Below are 8,871 nucleotides of genomic sequence, written 5' to 3'. Positions count from 1 at the left end.
GTGTTTCTTCATCTTTTGAAGATGGGCTCGCCTAATGATTTGCTTTAACCAAGAAACTGTGGCGGGAGACACACTATCTGAGTTCTGAGCCTAGGTCTCAAGAGGCCTTGCAGCTTCCATTCTCACTGTCTGCCACCGTGAGAACAAGCCCGAGCTGGCCTGCTGGAGGGGCTCCAAAGTACCTTGGCAGAGAGCCTGCCAACAGCCTGACATGGCTGAGCCACCCTAAACTAACCTGCCCTGGCCAAGTCACCAGTTGATTGTGCTCACATATGTGAGTCTAGGAGAGATCAGCAGAAATTCCCAGTTGAGACCAGCCCAACTTACCAACCCACAGAACTGTGATCTACTAAACGATGGTGGTTAGAAGCCAGTAAGTTTTAGGAGTGGTTTGTAGCATCAGTAAAGGCTGACTGATACAAGACAGAACCCACATGACTGAATCAAAATGAAGTCAGAAATGGGAAAGCAGTGAACAATGAATACACTTGAATATCCAAAGTAAAACAAGTCAACAGAGGAGGTGATGGATAAAAATAGAGTGGAAATATTAGGAACCCTGACAAAGTAAAAAATAATATAAGCAAAAAATTAAGAGGTGCGGGGAAGGAAGTAGAGGAGTGATAACCTTTCTTTCCCAACAGGGAATACAGTATTGACTGTCTTAATTTCCCAGCTGCTGACAAATATCCCACAGTGGGTTGGCTTAACAACAGGAATTTACTGGCTCACAGTTTCAGAGTCTGGGAGACTTGCTTCTTCCCAGGATTGGTGGCATTCTGGCTGGCTGGCAATCTTTGGGTCCTTGGTTTTCTTGTCACATGGTGATAACTTCCTTTTCTTCCCCATTCCATTGGCTTCCAGCTTCCGGTTCTTCTCTGTGGCTTTCTCTATTTCTGAATTATTTCTGCTTATAAAGTACTCCAATAAACAAGATTAAGACCCAGTCTCATTCATTTGGGCCATAACTTAATTAAAAATAGAATCTTCAAAAGATCCTATTTACAATGGGTTTATACCTAGAGGAATGGGATTAAATTAGGGCTTTTTCCCCCTAGGGTACAAACTTCAACTGATCACAATGACCAATGTTGAAACATGTAGTTTGGAAAAGTTACTGTCCTATTATTTCATAATTTTGTTTAAACTTAAGAGAAACCTTTTGTGAATCAAAATTTCTTGCAATGAAGAAATATGCATCTGAGCAGTTCTTTCCATTTTTTTTTGTTGTTGTTAAATTCAAGTACGAATGAACTCAATACAGTATTTCAAAAATACTTTAAAGTAGCATGTACAGCATGAGCCTATTCCTTTAACTGTTATTCTAGCTACATCTTTCTCTCTCTCCATTCTGCAATGTATATTTATGCACATAATGGTGTACTTCTGTGATTTTAAAATTGGGATGATTCAAACTTTCCTGAAATTTTTGAACTTTTTCTAAAAGGGTTGTCTTGTTTGTATTTTAAAAAAACAAAGCTATAAAAGGAGTTTACAAGATGTTCCACAAACAGTCCCAGTGAGAAGGTGGCATTTGCGTAGGGAAAATCAAAATGGGATTATGCTCTAGGATGTGATCTGTCCAAATTGGTGATTCTCAATCATGGCTCTTCCTTACAACCATTGAGGAGCTTTTTAGAAACACTGATGTCCAGGCTTCAGACCACACCCATGGAATCAAAATCTCTGAGGTGCTATCTGGGGACTGATATATTTCAAATGCTCTCCAGGTGACTGTCATGTGTAACTCTAGTTGAGAACCATTTGTCTCAACAGACCATGCAGACACATTCGCAGAATGCAATGCCTGTGGTTGCAAAGTCAGGGGATTCTCCACCAGCCCCTCAGGAGCATCCACGACAGGCCCTGCTACTAAGGAAGAGGGGAGAATGAATTCTGGCTGGGTGACTAGGAATCTCAGCTCATTCTGCTTTCCCCTGGGGTCTTAAGATGCCTGTCCACAGGAACCGGGGCAACATGTTTTCTTGTTGACATCCAAAAGGAGAGAGAGACTGGCTTCTCTGAGCTGGCACTTCTTTGTGTCTCACTGGCTCAAAATGCATAAGGTACACCCATTACACAACCAAGCTGGTTGGAATTATCGTGATTGGTTTACCAATGCTTCTCAAACTTTATTGTGCCTAAGAATTACCCAGGAATCTTGTTAAGATGCAGGTTCTGATTCAGTATACTTGGAGTGGGGCCAAGATTCTGTATTTCTAACAAGCTCTGAGGTGATTAGAGTGGCTGTTGAGGCTTCAATTACAATGTCCACCTCAGATATCAAGCAGACATATTAGCTGAGGAGTACATGTTTTCCTTGTAGGTAAATCTAAAGGAGAAGCCAATTATAATCAGAAGTGCTTAATGAGCATGGCCAGATTGCAAAGCATATGTGTAGGTGCAGAAGCAAGAAATGTTCACTGTGCAGAGGGGACTGCGAGCAGTTGCTAGAGAGGGGACAGGGAGAGGTAGAAACAGATCAGTAAAGGGTTGAGCTTCATTCTGTGTTCTGCAAGGCACAAAACCTGTAAGAGATTCTCCAGGAAAAAAGTCTTCTGTGGTCAAATTTGTTTGGAAAGTGTGGCATACTATGACCCTCACTTGGATCAAAATATACAAATCTATTTGATTTTGAACAAAATCAAAATAGACAAATGGCTATTTTGATTTTAAAGGTGTCAAGTAACAGCTAATAAGAAATTTCTTGTCAATTAGGGATAAAACCTTATAGGTGGGACAGGCTACATAATTTGGGGAGCCCAGCGCAAAATGAAACAGTGTACCTTTATCCAAAACCATTAAGACTTGAGATAGCAACAACACAACATTAAAACAAGAGTGGAATACTAAGCGTGGGGCCCCATGAAGCTGGCCCCGCTTAGGGAAACATCGGTTAAATTAAATGAGACAATGTATGGAAAGTGCTTTGGGGCCCGCATATTGTAAGCTCTGAGTAAATAACAACTATAATAGTACACACGCAACTTTTAGTTAGGGCTCTGGGTCGTAAGAGAAACTCACTTCATCTAATGTAAGCCAAAAAGCAGAATTTATTGTAAGGATCCAGATCCCAGGGCAGAGGCAGCCAGCCAGACACAGGAACTGCCGGGACTTCTTTCCTCTCAACTCCACTCTCCTCTCTGAGTTCCCTGCCCATATATGAAAGTCAGCCCAGAGACCCCAGATTCAAGAGACTTCCCAGGAAGAGACTGAAGTCTCTTAGTTACAGCTCTGTACTTGGAGGGAGGACCTTGATGGGCCCACATATTTTCAAACAAACATTCAGATCTAATAAGTCTAGTATTAGTGGGAAGCAGAGGAAGAAACGGTCTCCAGAAATATTTAGGAAGTAAAACTCTGCAAGGCTTGGCAAATTATCGAGAGGGGCAGTGGGCGTAGGACAGAGAGACAAAGATGGTTCCAAGGACTAATTTGGGGCACTGAATAGGTGGTTCGCACCACCACTGTGAGATAATGCAGGAGTTGGGGGTGGGTGTGAGTTCAGTCTTTACCATTTGGTGCCAGGAAGACTATTCAAGTGGAAATATCTAGAAGCCTGAGACTTGGGCAGGAGGCAAAGGCTTGAGATGGATTTCGATGTCATAAGCTTTTTGGTAATAATTAAAAATCAAAGAGCACATCTGTTCAACAAGCGATCAATAAATAGTGCATGAAGGTGCAGGCAGTGGGGGGTGGGGGTGGTACATGGCTCCCCCTCCCTAAAGAGGAATGAGGCCCTACAGCACCTAGCAGCCTGTGTGATGGGGACAAAAGTTGAAGGTCATCAGCCCTCTTCAGGAAGAAAGTATGTACAGATGGTATCTTAAACAAAGCACTGAAACTCCTCTCCCCTGATCACTGTCGATAACAAATCTCCGGACAAATCTCTCGTTGTCAGGAGACTCTGCTAAAACTCTGTTCTCACACCCTATGGAATGTCTTTGTCCTAAACTCTTATAAGCAGTCCCTTCACACCCCCAACCCTTGCTCAGCGCTACTTCCATTTTCCTGCCACAGCCACCACCGGGAACCCTCTCCTGTTCCTCCTAATAAACCCATGTCCCACTCTGTACCTGGAGTGTTCTTGTTTCAGGGCTGCACCGACCCAAGCCCTCCAAGAGCTGGGTTAGAGCGGTGCGGAACAAAACACACAAGGTCCCTGCCCTCAAGGGGTTTACACTCGCCCAGGGAAGACATACACATTCAGCAAAGTAACTACGAGGCACAGAATGTTTACAAAGTGCAAAACGTGAGGAGAGCCAGGGTCTGTGCAAGACCACTGAGTACAGGAAAGACTACTACATTACAGCTGTGTGACAGGAGGGGGACGTCCCAGCTGGGTCACAGCTCTGAAATTACCACCGCCAGAGGGACGGGGCCGGGAGACCGCTGCGCCTCTGCGGTGCCCTTCGGAGTCTCCGGCGGCCCTGTGATCCGGGAGGGGAGCAGGCTCAGCGAAGGCGGGCTGCCGGGGAGGAAAAACGGCAGCGAGGGAAGGTCACCCGCCGGCCTCGACACCGACGTGAGTTCCCTTTGTACCTCCCCCGTCCAAGCACTGGGGGTCGGCAGTTTGCTGAGAGCGGGCCCCACCCGCCCAGGGAGGAAGGACTGGGGGCCCGTCCACTTTAGGGCTACAATCTCTCAAGATGCGCCCGCATCGTCTTGTTGAAGGGAGAGGGTGAGGCTGAGGCCCAGAGGCCTGGCCTAACGCCCGGCTCCTGTCGGTGCCAGCACCCCGGAAACGAGGTGGGAGGAGCACCCCACGGAGCCGGGCGCGGCGCCGACCCCCGCACAGGCCGCCGGGGGAGAACAATGAGCCCCGCGGGAGGACGCGGAGGTCAGCGAATTCGGAAGTCGGGGCCCCATGCGGCGTTCGCACGCCCCACGCCTGCGCCGTCCGAGCTCCGCGCGCGCTCCCGCCGCCGCGGCCCTAGACAGGGAGTGCGAGCCGCAGAGCCCCGAAGCCCCGGAGCCCGCGAGCCCGCATGCCGAGGGCCCGAGCGTGCGCGCTGGACGGACGGCCGGGAACGTGAAGGCGCCGGCGACGTGCGCAGGCGCAGAGCTCCCGCCCGCCCGCTCCCCGGGCGCGCGAGAAGGGGCGGAAAGCACTGAGCGGAGTCGTACCTCGGTGAGTGGCTCGCCCTCCCCTGTCTCCCGGGGTGCACCGCGCGAGCTCGGTGGGCGGGGGGCAGGGGCGGGGAGGGGAGGCGGCGGCGGCGGCAGCCATGTTGTTGTGAGTCTCTGTGTCTCACCCTCGGTACTTCGGTGGTTCGGAGGAGGAGGGGGAGGAGAAGGAGGAGGTGGGGTGGGGGGGAGGGAGGCAGGTGGAGAAAGAAGAGCTTGCCGCCACCGGAGGCGGAGGAGGGGGAGACGGCCAAGAGCGACGCCGCCGTGTGCCCAACGGTCGGTGTCCCCGGCTGAGGCAGCGCGGCCGCGGCAGCCCCGTAAGTCAGTCAGCGCGCTCCCGCTCCCCGTCCTTGGGCGCCGCAGGGGCCGGGCCCCCCGGGCTTTGTGTGGCGGCCTCGGCCGGGAGGGCGGGCGGGCCTTGAGGGGGGCCGGGAAGGCGGCGGCCGCGGCCCACTCGCACAATGCAGGGGGAGGGGTGCCGGAAGGGGTGTGCGCGCGTGGGGGGGCTCCCTTGCTGCGCCTCGGCTTTCCCGCCTCGTCTCCCCCCACCTCCGCACGATGCGGCCTCGCGGGGCTGGGGGCTGACCCAGTTCCCGCAGACAGCGCGCTTGGGACGGAGTACACAGCTCTCCGTCCGCCCCAACCCTTGGGGTGGGAAAGTGGGGACGAGAGGCTGGGAGGATCCCGAGAAGCGTGCGAGTTGGAAAAGGGTGCAGAGGGGCGAGTGGGCTTAGGAAAACAAGTGTGGGGATCCTGGAGGCCCGCGTGTGTGCAGGAAAAGCTTGCGGTAGGCAGGTTGGGGGCATGAAAGCAGCTGTGACTTGGGGTCGACTTGCCAGGTGCCTTTAGGAAAGAACGTTGTGTTTTTTTTATCAGATGGATACTCTGAAAAATATAGAAGTTAAAACCAAAGAAAAGGTTGGGGACTCCAAATATTTTGGTTATAATTTTGTGTCTGAATTGTGTCAAATTTGGGGGAGATGTTTATATAAGAAAGTTTCCGCCCAAACACGGGTGTAAAAAGTTAGCGCTACTTCTGCCAACATAGCCAGAGAAAACCACTCTTCTCAGCTTAGCTTTGCATTCTCACAAATCTTTAAACATTTGGGGGAAAATGTATTGCTGATGTACTAGGTGGAGTGGGACAGTCAAGCCAGTTAAAATCAGGACTTAATACTTTATGAGCATCTTTTACTTGTGAAGAAAACTGGTGACAGGGTTTTTTTTGATAAAACCTCTAAAAGCTTTATTAGAAAAATGCTTTTAAACGCTTAAGAGAAATGTAATACCTGTAAAAGGATTGTATGTCAGGAAAACCAATTTTAATAAAGGGAATTGTTAGCTAAGGATTTTGAAAATTTGTTTACTGCTTAGATTTGCGTTTAATAGGTGGCTCTTCACCATGTGACCTAGAGTATTGTGCTATGATTTAAAGAATTCCAGCTAGTTATCCTGTTAAAAATATAGGGAGGAATATTTTAAATTGGGTAAGTTTCTGTTCTCAGTCTTTTAATATCTTGCTGTTTTAAATTACTTATATATATTTTATGTGCAGTTATAAACAGATCGTGTTTCCCTTACAGCAAAAATGTCTTTAAAATTTCAATTTTTGAAGAAATTGAGTTGTGTAGAATTGTTTTTGTTTTTTGTTTTTTTGTTTTTTCTTTTTTTGGTGTCCTTAAGGGTGGTTTTTGTACATAGATAAGGTTTACACCAATTTTTTAAAATTAGTTATAATTAAAGAAGCTTGATTCTTAGGCTTTTGTGTTCAGTTTTCTTATTCTGTGCAAAAGTCTAGGTGTTTTATCTTCAAGTTAGATTTGCCATTAACAAACATAAACTTCAAGTAAATTTAAACTGCATTTAATTTACGTAGTCTCCTTAACTTTGATACTAAAGTTCTCTTAAGATGTTTCATTACGCAGTAAGATTTGAACTAAAAAAAGTCTAAACTAATTACTAACATTTTAAATTGGTCTTATAAGGTTGTCAACTTTAATGGGCCAATTCTCTTAAACATTAAAAGTGTATAAAATAATGCAGAGTTTTAACACAGATATTAATATTATGATTTTGTTTCTCTTTTCATACTTGTTTTATAAATGTTTTTGGTGTTGAAAGATAATTTGTCTTCCTGAGTAGGTACCTATCCCAGGTAGCGGAAGTATTTCTAGTAAGAGATTGGGCCCAAGCGTGGCGTCCAAAGCCAGTCTTCTCAGTGGCCAGACTCTGTGAACACTGTGACAGGAACTTACACTTTTCAGTGGAAGTTGGTTCCTGGATCCTGGACTCAAGTTATACTTGCTTCCTAATTCAAAGACCTTTGAACTTGATGGGATTCTAAGATAATGAAAATATTTTTTGCCATTTAACTTTAAAGACCTTTGAACTTGATTGAATTCGGTATTTTTTCATATTCTTAAAATTTACAGGTATTTAAATTAACAGTATGTTTGTATCTTGCATGGTTTTGTCCGACTTGCATCCAGTGTTTAAGGCCATTTTACTGATGTGTGATTAAGATAAAAATTGTACTTAAAACTCTAAGTAAATTGGTCTGTGACAGATTTCATTCTGTTTTTAAGAAGGCACAATAATAGCCTTACTTGTACCTATTGTCCCACCTCCTCACTCTTCACTTTGTAAGAGGAAACTGATGGAGCATGCTGGCTCAGCCCCTTCCTCTTTTTCTCTTTTGAGAGTCTGACCCTGCAGAAAGCACTTAATCTGCTGTGCTGCTTCAGGAGGCCACCGGGGCTAGATGCTGCCTGCCCCTTTCAGGAGAACGGTGGTTGTGTAGGGTTCCTTGTGACTGAGTTTGGATAATTATGGTATGGTGTTAGGAAGCCCACTTGGCCTAGATCTAAATTATGTCTTCCAGTGTAGCTTTATCAGTAATAAAGGTGATATTTGGATTGCCATCAGCCTAGCTCCTGTGTCCTCTCACTTGCTTCTGAATTGTGGTGTTAAGGGAAAAACTTGTAATTTAGAAGCTAACATTTTAATGGTGATTTTTATACTTGGTAATATACATAGAAGAAAGATTTCATTTAAAATGTATTACTTTTGTAGTTGAAAAATTGAATTTGCAGAGAGATAATATTTTCAAACTTGACCAGTGATGGAAAAACCATTTAGAATTGATTATAGAGGTAGGGTGCCTGATAAATGCTTCTTCTTCTGAGTTTTAGATAGCAGTATGTTTAGAGACATAAGGTTAAAATATTCTTCCCTTAGTGTCTTTTTCTTCCAATTACTCAAGGATCCAACTTCTTTATTTAAAGAAAAAAATTAAGACTTGCCCAATTAAACACGTGTCATGTTCCAGAGAATATTTTAATTCTTAATGAAATTGAGGAAGTTTATGTCTTTTGTTGAATTTTTTTTTAACAAAGAGGTTTTTTTTGACCCTTACATGGCTCTTTTTTTATATTCTAAGTGCTTTAAAGAATTAACAAGGATTTAACCATGTTGGCAAAAGGATAGTTTCTGTATTATGTCTCCCCTACTGTAATCCCATCCATTTTTAGTTTATGTATCACTGATTTTCACTTCTTATTTACTGTTCTCTTGTGGAGGGATAAAAGATTTTAGAGTAGAGTACTGGAAATCATCCAAATGTGCACATCTTATGTGCATGTCCTAGGCTTTACTGTAGCTACCAAGTACAAAACAAAAAACTAACAAAAAACGGAATTATGAAGTGTGAAGGGAGAAAGGGTAGTTGGGATATAAGACTTA

The 8,871-nt window shown here is 45.3% G+C and overlaps 1 protein-coding gene across 6 annotated transcripts in view; it reads left to right on the top strand.

Moving 5' to 3' along the window:
- The first annotated feature begins 5,324 nt into the window (after positions 1 to 5,324).
- The window catches only part of PUM2 (pumilio RNA binding family member 2), an 83,647-nt gene continuing 80,100 nt past the window's right edge, over positions 5,325 to 8,871 (top strand). For all 6 annotated transcript variants that reach the window (XM_037812493.1, XM_037812491.1, XM_037812495.1 and 3 more), the window contains exon 1: positions 5,325 to 5,447. The gene's annotated coding sequence lies outside the window, so the exon portion shown is untranslated. The remainder of the gene's footprint in view (positions 5,448 to 8,871) is intronic.

Source organism: Choloepus didactylus, chromosome 20 (assembly GCF_015220235.1).
Source record: "Choloepus didactylus isolate mChoDid1 chromosome 20, mChoDid1.pri, whole genome shotgun sequence".
NCBI lineage: Eukaryota > Metazoa > Chordata > Mammalia > Pilosa > Megalonychidae > Choloepus > Choloepus didactylus.
The sequence above is the reverse complement of the archived record's forward strand: the minus strand, read 5'-3'. Positions and strand labels throughout refer to the sequence as shown.